General features: G+C 43.8%; 4 non-coding genes across 4 annotated transcripts; all 4 read left to right on the forward strand.

The window, feature by feature from the left end:
* The first annotated feature begins 1980 nt into the window (after positions 1 to 1980).
* Positions 1981 to 2143, forward strand: LOC126984924 (U1 spliceosomal RNA). Its single transcript, XR_007738224.1, has one exon. It is a non-coding gene; the product is annotated as a U1 spliceosomal RNA (small nuclear RNA).
* A 4563-nt stretch (positions 2144 to 6706) lies between these two features.
* Positions 6707 to 6822, forward strand: LOC126984903 (U5 spliceosomal RNA). The gene has a single exon (XR_007738204.1). It is a non-coding gene; the product is annotated as a U5 spliceosomal RNA (small nuclear RNA).
* A 1241-nt stretch (positions 6823 to 8063) lies between these two features.
* Positions 8064 to 8256, forward strand: LOC126984934 (U2 spliceosomal RNA). Its single transcript, XR_007738234.1, has one exon. It is a non-coding gene; the product is annotated as a U2 spliceosomal RNA (small nuclear RNA).
* A 1487-nt stretch (positions 8257 to 9743) lies between these two features.
* LOC126984935 (U1 spliceosomal RNA) lies at positions 9744 to 9906 on the forward strand. The gene has a single exon (XR_007738235.1). It is a non-coding gene; the product is annotated as a U1 spliceosomal RNA (small nuclear RNA).
* The last annotated feature ends 2667 nt before the right edge of the window (positions 9907 to 12573 follow it).

A 12573-nucleotide genomic window follows, 5' to 3' on the forward strand; every position in this document is an offset into this window, starting at 1 on the left:
TTCGAACAAGTGAGGCGTGACGTATTTGTGACGTGTATCCACCACCTACCTCCACCCCTGGCCTCCCCTACTCCCATCCCTCCCTTTCCTTCCCTCCTCCTTCTCCCCCGCACTCTCTCCCCCCGCCCTCTTTCTCCCCCGTACCTCCCCCCCCCTCTCTCTCTCTCTCTCTCTCTCTCTCTCTCTCTCTCTCTCTCTCTCTCTCTCGGTGTACATGCGATGTGAAGCGTTGCACACATATGACTTGTCTACAATATGGCGGATAACTCGAAAGTATATGCTAAGTATGGTAGGGTGTTTTATGCACACGACCCTGACTCCTGTTCCAGCGTAACTGGATGTTGCTTAAGTGCTGTATGAGGTTTGTTTGGCAATTATACAACCATCGAAAGTTATATGAGTATACGACCCTCCTTCCCACAGGTTACGTTGAGCGTATGATGGGATGAAGCACGTAGCTGACGCTTGATTATTTATAGGAAATCGCGTAAGGGACGGAAAGGAATAACGGTGAAATTGAAGCGGGAATTCATTGCAGAGTAAAAACGTGAAACGAAATTGGAGAAATATATGAATAATTTATTCTGATGTTAGGAAAAGACTGCCATACGATATGTGTTCATGTAGATATGTTAAAAAGTCATAGCAAACAAAAATAGATAGCGTGTATATGATGGGTGGATTAATAATGTAAATAACTGACCACATAGGCTGTTACTTCAACATTCATCACCATCGACAAACAGGTCCTCGTCATCACTGTTGATGCTGATGCAGACGGGATATAATTTCTATTTATCTGCCATTAATTCAAGTCATACGTGTGCATGGATTCATATCTCGTGTACAGCACAAGTGTTTGTGAGAGAGAGAGAGAGAGAGAGAGAGAGAGAGAGAGAGAGAGAGAGAGAGAGGGGGGGAGGTATGGGGGAGAAAGAGGGCGGGGGGGAGAGAGGAGGGAGGGATGGGAGTAGGGGAGGCCAGGGGTGGAGGCAGGTGGTGGATACACGTCACAAATACGTCACGCCTCCCTTGTTCGAATGTGTAAGTGGCTCACGCAGGTTTTGCCATCACAGTCAGGAGTAAACGCCATAATTAACCGCATCTGGCATTGCACAATAGCGTAAAAAATTAGCGGAGTGTGTGAAACAATCTGTGCCAAAGTCCCATGCTGATCCGAGTCTTCGTTTGAAAGATATTTGCGAAAAACGGTGTCATAGGGTCTGATATGGATAGTAGGTTTGGTTAGGATAGCATTATTTCCTTACAAGGCTAGACGCAAGCAAGCAGGGTAAAATATGCATAGGTAGGTTGAATAAAGCTGGATTCATTCATCATAATGTTATAGTAAGTCACATTGATGTTTTGGTTCCTTCACTTCTCTGTTCTCCATTGTCCAGCAGTGCATTCTGCCCTTTCTTCAGGTGGTCTGCGTGTTGTCACTGACACAATTGTTCTCAGTCTTAGGCGGACGTATTTCACATCTTGGCAGTTTCTCGGGAAATATTGAGTTCCTGCAGCTGAGTCAGTCCTCCAGAGTTTTCTGCTACGTTCATCGTCTCTTCACTGTAGACTGAACTAAAGAGATTTGTTGCAGTTGTCATTAGAAAAAGCTTTAAAGAAGTCCACTTAATTCTTGTTTAGTCAGTGAGTAGGTTCCTTTGAAAGTCTTCTTTGAGTCGCATGTAAAGTTAGGTTGAAAAGTCCAGAAAGAATCTATATTTAAGAGATAACAGTAAAATGAGAAAGTAGCATGTTTGTTAAGTGTTAGGTCATATGTTATTTCGGACCAATAAGGAAGATTTGTACACATTCAAGGAATTGTTCAGTAGTATATATGATTTTTTAAAAATTTTGAAGGAATAATAGAGAATATGGATTGATCGATTACATTATAAAAAGATGCTCCATGGAAAAAGTGTCAGTTACGTAAGGTGTTGTGCCAGGCTGCACTAGAGTGGCGGGGTTGTTGCGTCACGCATACTTACCTGGCACAGGAGATACCGTGATCATGAAGGCGGTTTTCCCAGGGCGAGGCCCGCCATTGCACTCCGGCGGTGCTGACCCCTGCGATTAACCCAAATGTGGTTAACTCGAGTGCGAAATTTTTGATAGCGGGGGATTGCGTTCGCGCATCCCCCTTCCTAAACCACATCATAATTATATTGTAGGCAGGAATATAGGTCTACGGTTATATGTAACACCTGTCACGTTTTTCTTTGATGTTTTAATGTTACAGTTGTGATATAAAGAGGGTTTGCTTATCACTAGCTAATGTCTAATTTTCCTTTGATATTCAAACAAGCCAGTTTTGATGAAAGGGGATTTTTTTTTTCTGCAACAAAGGAGACAACTCAAGGGCACACAAAAAAGGAAAAAAAAAAAGCCCGTTACTCGCTGCTCCTAAAAAAAAAAAAGAATAAAAAGAGGTGGCCGAAAGAAAGGTCAATTTCGGGAGGAGAGGTGTCCTGATACCCTCCTCTTGAAAGAGTTCAAGTCGTAGGCAGGAGGAAATACAGATGAAGGAAGATTGTTCCAGAGTTTACCAGCGTGATGGATGAAAGAGCGAAGGTGCTGGTTAACTCTTGCATAAGGGGTTTGGACAGTATAGGGATGAGCATGAGTAGAAAGTCGTGTGCAGCGGGGCCGCGGGACGGGGAGAGGCATGCAGTTAGCAAGTTCAGAAGAGCAGTCAGCGTGGAAATATCGATAGAAGATAGAAAGAGAGGCAACATCGCGGCGGAATTTAAGAGGTAGAAGACTATCAGTAGGAGGAGGAGAGCTGATGAGACGAAGAGACTTACGGCCGTATTCTCAGAGTTGCTTCTCCCCCCTGCAAAGGAAACGAGGAGGGTGGACCAAACGGTAAGCCATCTTCGATGACGAGAGCTTTGATGAAGCGCGCGAAAAGCGCGAAAATGAAAAGAAATGAACTAATTTTCTCTCGAAGGTGAGGAGAAGGCCCCTTCTTCGCACTTCTATCATTTTATTTTTATTATTTTGCTTTATTATTTTCCATGTTGCTGTATTATTAATTAAATTGACAATATATTAAGAATCAACTTTAGCGAAAAACAAATCAATGCGAGAAACATTTTTTTTTTTTGTTTATTCAAGACTAAGACCTAGGATAATTAATTTAAACACTGGAAAGCACCTCCACCCCCCCCTTGCCCCCCCTTCAGACTCAACTATCTCCTTCAACTTTTTGTAGAACTTCATTTAAGCACTTACATGAAGGTGCAAAACATAACCAAAGAGAATTTAAAAGTGACGGACTGACAGCTTGGCCGGACTGAATGAAATCATCCCAATATAGTCTGTATGAATATGTGGTGCTATGTGGTACTCCCATCTCCAAGCCAGTGACGTCACCCATCTCTCATGAAGCAAAAGCAGCAAAATTAGCAAGATACCATTTCCACCACAATCCACCCACTGATAGAGCCTAAATAGTACTACAAGGGAGAAATAGCGAAATAAGAAAGAGAGAGGATGAGACAATGCATGAAAAGAAAAAGCAAAAAAGGAGGACAAAACTCTAAACAATTAAAGGTAAAGGGACGATACAGGTCACCTAAACTCAACAGGTATACCAACCAATTAACATAATATCAAAATTTACCAACCTATATAGAATGTCACTGTAAATTAAACCCGCCTTAGACTCCATTCTGTCCAGAAGAGCTGTGTGAGTGGAGCCCCCCCACACGTGAGATGCATACTCCATACGAGGGCGGACAAGGCCCCTGTATATGGATAGCAACTGCGCGGGGAAGAAGAACTGGCGGAGACGATACAGAACGCCCAGCCTCGAGGAAGCTGATTTAGCGAGAGAGGAGATGTGAAGTTTCCAGTTGAGATTTTGAGTTAAGGATAGACCGAGGATGTTTAGTGTTGAAGATGTTGACAGCTGAGTGTTGTCGAAGAATAGGGGATAGGTGTTTGGAAGATTATGTCGAGTTGATAGGTGGAGAAATTGAGTTTTAGAGGCATTGAAGGACACAAGGTTCCTTCTGCCCCAATCGGAAATAATAGCAAGGTCTGAGGTTAAGCGTTCTGCAGCCTCCAGTCTGGAGTCGTGTACTTCCTGTTGGGATGGCCTTCTATTGAAAGAAGTTGAATAATGCAGAGTGGAGTCGTCGGCGTAGGAGTGGACAGGACAGTTTATTATGGAAAGAAGATCATTGATGAATAACAAGAAGAGAGTGGGTGATAAGACAGAGCCCTGTGGAACGCCGCTGTTGATAGGTTTAGGGGAAGAACAGAAACCGTCTGTTACTGCAGAGATAGAACGGCCGGAAAGGAAACTGGAGATAAAGGAACAGAGAGAGAGATAGAATCCGAAAGAGGGCAGTTTAGAAAGCAAAGACTGGTGCCAGACTTTATCGAAGGCTTTCGATATGTCTAGCGCAACAGAGAAAGTTTCACCGAAACGGCTAAGAGAGATGACCAAGAGTAAGTTAAGAGAGCAAGAAGATCGCCAGTAGAACGCCCCTTGCGGAATCCATACTGGCGATCATATAGAAGGTTAGAAGTGGAAAGATGCTTTTGAATCTTCCGGTTAAGGATTGATTCAAAAGCTTTAGATAGACAGAAAAGTAAAGCTATAGGGCGGTAGTTTGAGGGATTGGAACGGTCACCCTTCTTAGGCACTGGCTGTACAAAAGCATACTTCCAGCAGAAAGGAAAGGTAGATGTTGATAGGCAGAGACGAAAGAGTTTGACCAGGCAGGGTGTCAGCACGGAAGCACAATTTTTGAGGACAATAGGAGGCACTCCATCAGGTCCATAAGCCTTCTGAGAGTTAAGGCCAGAGAGGGCATAGAAAACATCATTTGGAAGAATCTCAATAACAGGCATAAAGGAGTCAGAGGGGGGATGAGTAGGAGGAATATGCCCAGAATCGTCCAGGGTGGAGTTCTTACAGAAAGTTTGAGCGAAGAGTTCAGCCTTAGAGACAGATGAGACGGCAAAGCTGCCGTCAGGGTTAAGGAGAGGAGGGAAAGAGGAAGAAGTGAAATTGGAGGAGATATTCTTGGCTAGATGCCAGAAGTCACGGGAAGAATTAGAAGAAGCAAAGTGTTGACATTTTCTATTGGTAAAAGAAGTTTTGGTAAGTCGGAGAATAGATTTAGCACGATTCCGGGCTGAAATGTAAAGGTCAAAGTTAGCTGGAGTTTGAAGGCTCTGGAACCTTTTGTGAGCTGCCTCTCTATCTTTAATAGCACGAGAACAAGCATGATTAAACCAAGGCTTTTTAGCATGAGTAGGGAAAGAACGTGGATTGTATGCCTCCATTCCAGAGACAATCACATCTGTGATGCGCTGGGCACACACAAAGGGGTCTCTCTCCTGGAAGCAGTAATCATTCCACGGGAAATCGGTAAAGTACATCCTCAGGTGTATTTCGCAAGCTAATGTCTAATTTTCCTTTGATATTCAAATATGCTAGTTTTGATAAAAAGGGAGTATATTTCGCAAGCAATGTCTAATTTTCCTTTGATATTCAAATATGCTAGTTTTGATAAAAGGGGAGTATATTTCGCAAGCAATGTCTAATTTTCCTTTGATATTCAAATATGCTAGTTTTGATAAAAGTGGAGTATATTTCTCAAGCTAATGTCTAATTTTCCTTTGCTAGTCAAATATGCTAGTTCTGATAAAAGGGGAGTGTATTTCGCAAGCTATGATTTTGAGTGTCATTCAGAACACGATTTGTAGTGAATTTCCTTTGTTATGGGTAGGGGCTCTTAGTTACATTTAGGTTCCCCATGGACATTCGCATTTGGATAACTTCTTAGGATTCGTATTGTCTTGTTACTCAGCCACGGATTTTAATAATTTCGTAGCGTAACATTTTGGCGTTCTTCTTTCTTCGTTGATGCTTGTACCACGTGAATAATTTCGTAGCGCGAGTTTTTGGCCGTCTGAAGCTGCCTGGATGGCATGGGACACCGCCGGCCAGCGTTCTTCCTTTCTTCGTTGAGGTATGTATAGCACGTGATTTGTTATTCCATCTGATGGTGTGTACAACCTTGTGAATATATTTGCTTGCCTGTTTAAGTATGTTGTTTTCTTTTCATTCTAGGAGGGTCCTTTTAGGGGCGACCGAGCAAGGATTCGCTCCAGAGGATTAGTCAACGTTTAAAGAATATATTTGCATGAAAATGCCAATGTTATTATTATTCTTTTTTTTTTTTTTGGGGGGGGGGGTTACACGATTTGAGAGGTATGAGAAGTGTGAGCAATCAAAATATGAGTACCCTACGGAGTGTATTTGTATTTGCCTTGCGAAATTTCAGACTTACAAAAGTGCATCGTGAAAACCGCTTTCCCGTACAGTTTCCTACATATTATCAGATTGACTTGTGCATGTATGTAAGCGTACGACGCAAATGATTTGTGCTCATGGTGGTAGTATTGCAACGGGAGGCCGGAGTGGCGGCGGGTTTGCGGGCATGAAAGGCGCGCTTGTTATCTTGATGACAGAATTAGCCGCTTCCGTCAGTGTGTCGGGAAATGACGTCCAACAGTAATCAGTTCCACTATGCGCTGCGTAGAGCAGCAGCCTGCGTAGGGGACAGGGCGCCCCTGGACAACAGGCCAGCATGTGCAGTAGGCGCCGCGGCCTTCTAGCTCGGATGTGACCCGGCTGTTGGTGTTCAGCGCGAGACAGTTTGGCGGCGACTCTGCTGCGTTGTGGCAACTCTGGTTTCCCTTCAAAACGCATAAATCTTTCGCCTTTTACTAAAGATTTCCGTGGAGGGGAACAACTCAATGAGTCTTATATAATTTTTTCTTGGCCCACCTAGTGGGCCTAATATAACGTGATGAATATATCGTATTAACCTCCGTAAGAAAAGGTTAATCCTTCAACAAAAAATAAGAGGTGGCCAGACTATGTAAATTGTATCTGTTAGTCTTGTATGAAGATGTAGAGATTTAGTGATTTAGTGGACTAGGTTCCAAAATCCAATAATTTCTGACATCCTTGTTAGTTTCAAATAGTCTGTGGTCAAATGCTTAAATAGTCAGTGGTAGGGAACTAAGGGAAGGGGGAACCGAGTAGTTCCTGCAAACCGAGTAGTTCGGTTTTGATTACTCTTCGAAACCGAGTACTGAATGAATACTTTGCTCAGTCGACAGCTATAAAAAAATTACCTGGGAAGAGAGAGAGAGAGAGAGAGAGGGGGGGGGGTCAGAGGGTTGCCAGAGATGAAAAATTGTTCATATTCGTGTGAGAACAGATAATGTCTAACAAGCCATGTGAAATTCAAACAATGTTAAATTTTCTTCATATTTTCAAAGAGCCACAGTACTTAACACCTGCTCGAGATGAAGCAGAAGGGTCAAGGTCTACAGATGATATTAGGACATCTGTCGGTAGGTGAGGCAGCTAACACAAACATATTCCGCGCCACCAGTGTTGCGCAGAATTCATGGTTTTCAACTGCGATGATGAGTTTCATTTCGCAGACTGATGAACTATAATGTGACTTGCCAAGTTAATTACCTCTGCTTTATTAGTTCTGCGTCGATCGATCAATTAAATCCCCCCAAAAGTTCAGTTACTCTTTCAAAAGTTTTCTGTCTAATAAGTAACTCAATGGTATTCTCAACTAAAAAGCTTTCTTCATTTTTCGCCATGATTAAAGTGGATATTACTCACAAACAAACATATTATTTACCTATTGATTGTGCTATGTAGTGCTCGTGTAACAGGTAGATTCCCGATATATTCTTGTTTGAGCTGCAATCTTAGTGTTGTAGGTGCAAGCCTGTGTTTGCCGCTTCTGGGGCGTAGAGGGCGTGCTTGTAGGTGACAGGTCTCTGGCGGCCGATGGAGCCGTCTTTAGACGGATTTGGGTGTCTTGAGGACTCATGCTGGGTTTGTTTAACTTTTTCTGACAATACCCCAAATTTGAATTTTGATTTAAGGTGGATGGTAGCAGCGCTCAGGCCGGTGTCTGCAGTGTAACAGTCTAGAGCATGAGGAATATTTTGTGGTGAGCGTGTGTGTTGCTGGTAGCGGTAAAGCGGCCGTTCGGTTGGTGGGTGGCATCGCTTCTCGGCCTTTTGGCTAAGATCAAAGTGTAGTATCTGTTCTTATCAGCTTAATATCTGATACGATCCCCATGTGGGATCTACGATATTAATCTGATTTTTGGACTATGGCGAAGTGCTAGGGGCTTGCTCCACCTTTGCCGCGGATCGGCCCGGTATTGCAGTACCTCCGGGATCGGTCCACTCCCCCCAGGGGAGGAATAAACTCGATCATGATAGTTGCCTAAGGCTATGTTCTTAGGTACCGCCCTCGTGCTCTGGCGGGCACAGAAGGCCAAGTCACAGCTCCTGAAGATGATGCAGACCGCTCCTCCTAAATGCTGACCACACGCTGCAGCACACCCTTCTGCAGGGAGCGGAGCGTGTGGTGTGACCTGATCGGACACTAGGGTGGTCCCCTGACACTCCCCCAGCGGCGGGCCACTGCCCGCTCATCAACATAATTTTAAATTATTTGCACTATGCAAGATGTAAAATAAAGAAGAAAGTTTGCCGGAGATCGGCCCGGTATTGATTACCCTTGCCTTAAAGTTGGGTCCATGCTCCATCTGCCGTGGATCAGTTCACCTTTGCCGGGGATCGCCCCGGTAATACAGTACCTTCAGGTTTCGGTCCCCACCGCCAGGGGAAGAATAAACACTCGTTGCAATGCTATACTGTGGATCGGGTAGGTATATGATCCGTGTGAGTGTCTTCGCCTTGCACGAATCGTCTCTTTAATCAATCACGGCTCGTGTAATCAAGGGTGGAATGAATACAAAGTGTATTCGAATACTTCAAATTCCAACGAATACGAATCGAATTCTAATACACTGAAAAGGTTTTAAATCATATAGAAATACGAATACCTCTTGAAAGTATTCATGAACACTTTTCATTGAAAAATACCTTGATGACTCCGGAAGACGCCGCACCACTGTACTCATAATATCCCATTTGCAATAGGATAGTAGAGAAAAAAATCTGCAAAGCCTGTATCAATCTGGACTATCTGTGGCAACTCAGCGAGTCAGACGCTGTGCTGCCAGTCTGCGAACTTATTACATACACCAACCAGCAAACAGTGCATACCGTATACAAGAGTGATTTCGGTGTTCACACTGACTCACGTACATTACATTTAGCTCAAATTTTCAAATATGATTTTTTCTTTATCAGCAAGTTTCTTTGGAAATATTTACCTGTAGTTAAGTCTCTCCTCAACCGTTTTCTGTCAAGTCATGAACTAGATGGTGTTCTCAACTGAATGCTTTGTTATTTTTCATCACGAGCAAAGGTTGCCTATGGTAGGCTTAGACTCAAATATATGCTTTTCCAATTAACAGTTTCACTTAATAGTCGTTTAAGGAGTAGATTCTCGTGTATTTTGTTTGAGGCGCGAATTAAATGTCGGGATGATAAATCTGTGTTGGTTTGTTCTGGCGGTAGAGGACGTGCAGGCAGGCAGCGGGCCACACTTGGCCCATGGAACTTTTTACATTATTGATTCATGTACTCGCTTGCAGAGCTTTATAATGATTTTGACAGTAATAAAACTCTGAACTTTGCTATTATTCGAAGGGTAGTAGCGTGCGGCCTAGTGATTGAAGAATAACTTATTTGTTCATAAGGATAATTTTGTGGAGTGCGCGTGTGGAGCCTGCATAGATGTGGGTGGCCGGGTTGCTGCGGAAAGCATACTTACCTGGCACAGGAGATACCGTGATCATGAAGGCGGTTTTCCCAGGGCGAGGCCCGCCATTGCACTCCGGCGGTGCTGACCCCTGCGATTAACCCAAATGTGGTTAACTCGAGTGCGAAATTTTTGATAGCGGGGGATTGCGTTCGCGCATCCCCCTTCCTAATCCACATAAGTTATATACTAGGTAGGAATATAGGTGTACAGCGATAAGAAACACCTGTCAAGTTTTCCTTTGATGTTTAAATGTAATAGTTTTGCTTTAAGTGGGCTTGCATTTTACAAACTCATGTTTAATTGTCCTTTGATATTGAAATATGCCAGTTTTGATATAAGGAGAATGTATTTCGCAAGCTAAATTATATTTTTCCTCTGATAATCAAATGTTCGTTTGGAAAAAATAAATTATTGCATTTTGCTGATACGACTTTGAGTTTCATTCAGAACACGATTTGTGGTGAATCTCCTGCGCTATTAGTAGAGCCTCTTAGCTACATCTAGGTTCCCCATGGACATTCAGGTACTTAGTGTCTTCATTTGGATAACTTATTAGGATGTATTGTCTTGTTACTCAGCCACGGATTTGAATAATTTCGTAGCGTTACTTCTTGGCGTTCTTCTTTCTTCGTTGATGCTTGTTCCACGTGAATAATTTCGTAGCGCTAGTTTTTGGCTGTTTGAAGCTGCATGGAGTACACAGCTTGTGAAGCAGGATCTGGGTGGAAGGCTTCTCCTCAGCACCAACAAGGAGAGTTTTCTCTCGAACAAACAACATGACGTGTCTGATCTTCAGCCATGTAACCACACCGAGGCTGATACTAGGATACTGCTCCATCTCACCCATGCAGCACAGCAGCCCCACCAGGTTGTCTTGGTTCGCACAGTCGACAGTGATGTGGTCATCCTGGTCATTCACTTCTTTTCATCACTTGGGCTGTCCGAGTTGTGGGTGTGTTTCGGCAATGGGAAAAAGAAGCGTGACATTCCTACCCACATTATCTCTGCCCAGCTGGGACCATCAAGGTGCCTGGCACTGCCACTATTCCACGCGGTCACTGGCTGTGACACCGTGTCACACTTTCTGGGATGTGGCAAGAAGTCAGCCTGGTCAGCCTGGCACTGGCAGAGCACACCAGGACTGACGGACACCCTTGTTGCCCTCACCAGCGAACTCCAAGAGCTCAGCCCACAGTCTCGGCACATGCGCACTCTAGAGCGCTTCGTTGTAGTCATGTACAGCAAGAGCTGTGGTATGGAACGAGTCAGTGAGGCTAGGCTTCGACTCTTCACAAGTGGGAAAAAGACACTAGAGGCCTTACCACCAAGACAAGCTGCTTAGTATTAACACATCCGCAGAGCAATGCTGCAGCCCAGCTTCTTTTGGATTCAGCCAACGTCTGTCCACCAGGACATTCCTGACTTCCATGACTGGGGTGGCACAAGGACAGCAGTGGTGGATGGTTGCCCTTCTGGACAACCCTTGAGGACAGCAGTAAGTCCTGTTCCATCCTTTTGCAGTGTGGCTGTGCGAAGTCATGCACAGGGAACTGCAAATGCTGCAGAGCTGGGGTTCGTTGCACAGGTCTGCAAATTCGAAGGTGGATGTGTGAACAATGAGGATTCATGAATCGGTGTTATACAGTCACAGGAAGTGGTCTGATTGATACACTGGTTGGTTGATTGATTTAATTTACTTCCTTATTGATTGGATAATGTTTGTCTTGATGGTTATTAGCCGATTTTGTTGATCAGTAAATGATACCTTGATCTCGGATATAAGGCTTCTGTGTTGAAAAGAGAGTGAAATACAGACATTCATAAGCTATCAAAATAGGTTTTACTTGTGGTTCTATGGCTAAAAGTGTCAAAGTTATGCAAAAAAAATTTTTTTTAGCGGCGGCCATATTGGAAAGCGTCCCTTGTCAATGCTACCGCCAAACAGACATCAGCTTTAGAATCAGCGAGGTCTAAAACCCCAGGAAAGTGCCTTTAATTGTAATTATGTGATTTTGGTTGGCTAGTAACGGAAAAGTCAGTTTTTGAGTGCCCGCCATTTTGAATTGTCCAATATGGCGACCCTATTGAGAATTGGCTTTGGCTCCCGGCAGATTTGAATTCAGCATGTCAAAAACTACATGTGTGCCGAATTTCATTCTTGTAGAAGACTTTGCACAATCCGTCCTTAAAATCCCCCTAACAGCCCAGAGTACTCGATGGTGACACGGTGATCATTGAAGGTGAGGGAAGGACTCGTCTAGCTACAACGTGAAGTGGCCATGCAGCCCCTGACGAGGCAGCTGTCAGCTAGGAGCCTCCCAAAAGCATACAAGAAATACTGACAATATGCATTGTTGTTGTTTTTTCTCTGAATGCAGTGCAGTAACACATGCCTTCCACAAAACAAATCTCAAAATATTGATGTATAAAGTTTGAGTGCAATCTATCACATTGTATTTTGGCAGGGGGTGATCAGGCCAGATTGTTTTAGGTTAGTTATATTTAGGGAATATTAGAGACAGTTCAAGGGCACAAAAAAAGCAACACTAAAGAATCCAAAGAGGTGGGAAAGATAGGTCAGTTTGGAGGAGAGGTGTCCTGATACCCTCCTCTTGAAAGAGGGCAGGAGGCAATACAGATGAAGGAAGATTGTTCCAGAGTTTACCAGTGAGGGATGAAAGAGTGAAGATGCTGGTTAACTCTTACATAAGGGAGTTTGGACAGTGGGATGAGCATGAGTAGAAAGTCGAGTGCAGCCGTGAGGGGGGGCATGCAGTTAGCAAGTTCAGAAGGAATTTAAGAGGTGAAGACTATCAGTATGAGGAGGAGAG

Source organism: Eriocheir sinensis, chromosome 57 (genome assembly GCF_024679095.1).
Source record: "Eriocheir sinensis breed Jianghai 21 chromosome 57, ASM2467909v1, whole genome shotgun sequence".
NCBI lineage: Eukaryota > Metazoa > Arthropoda > Malacostraca > Decapoda > Varunidae > Eriocheir > Eriocheir sinensis.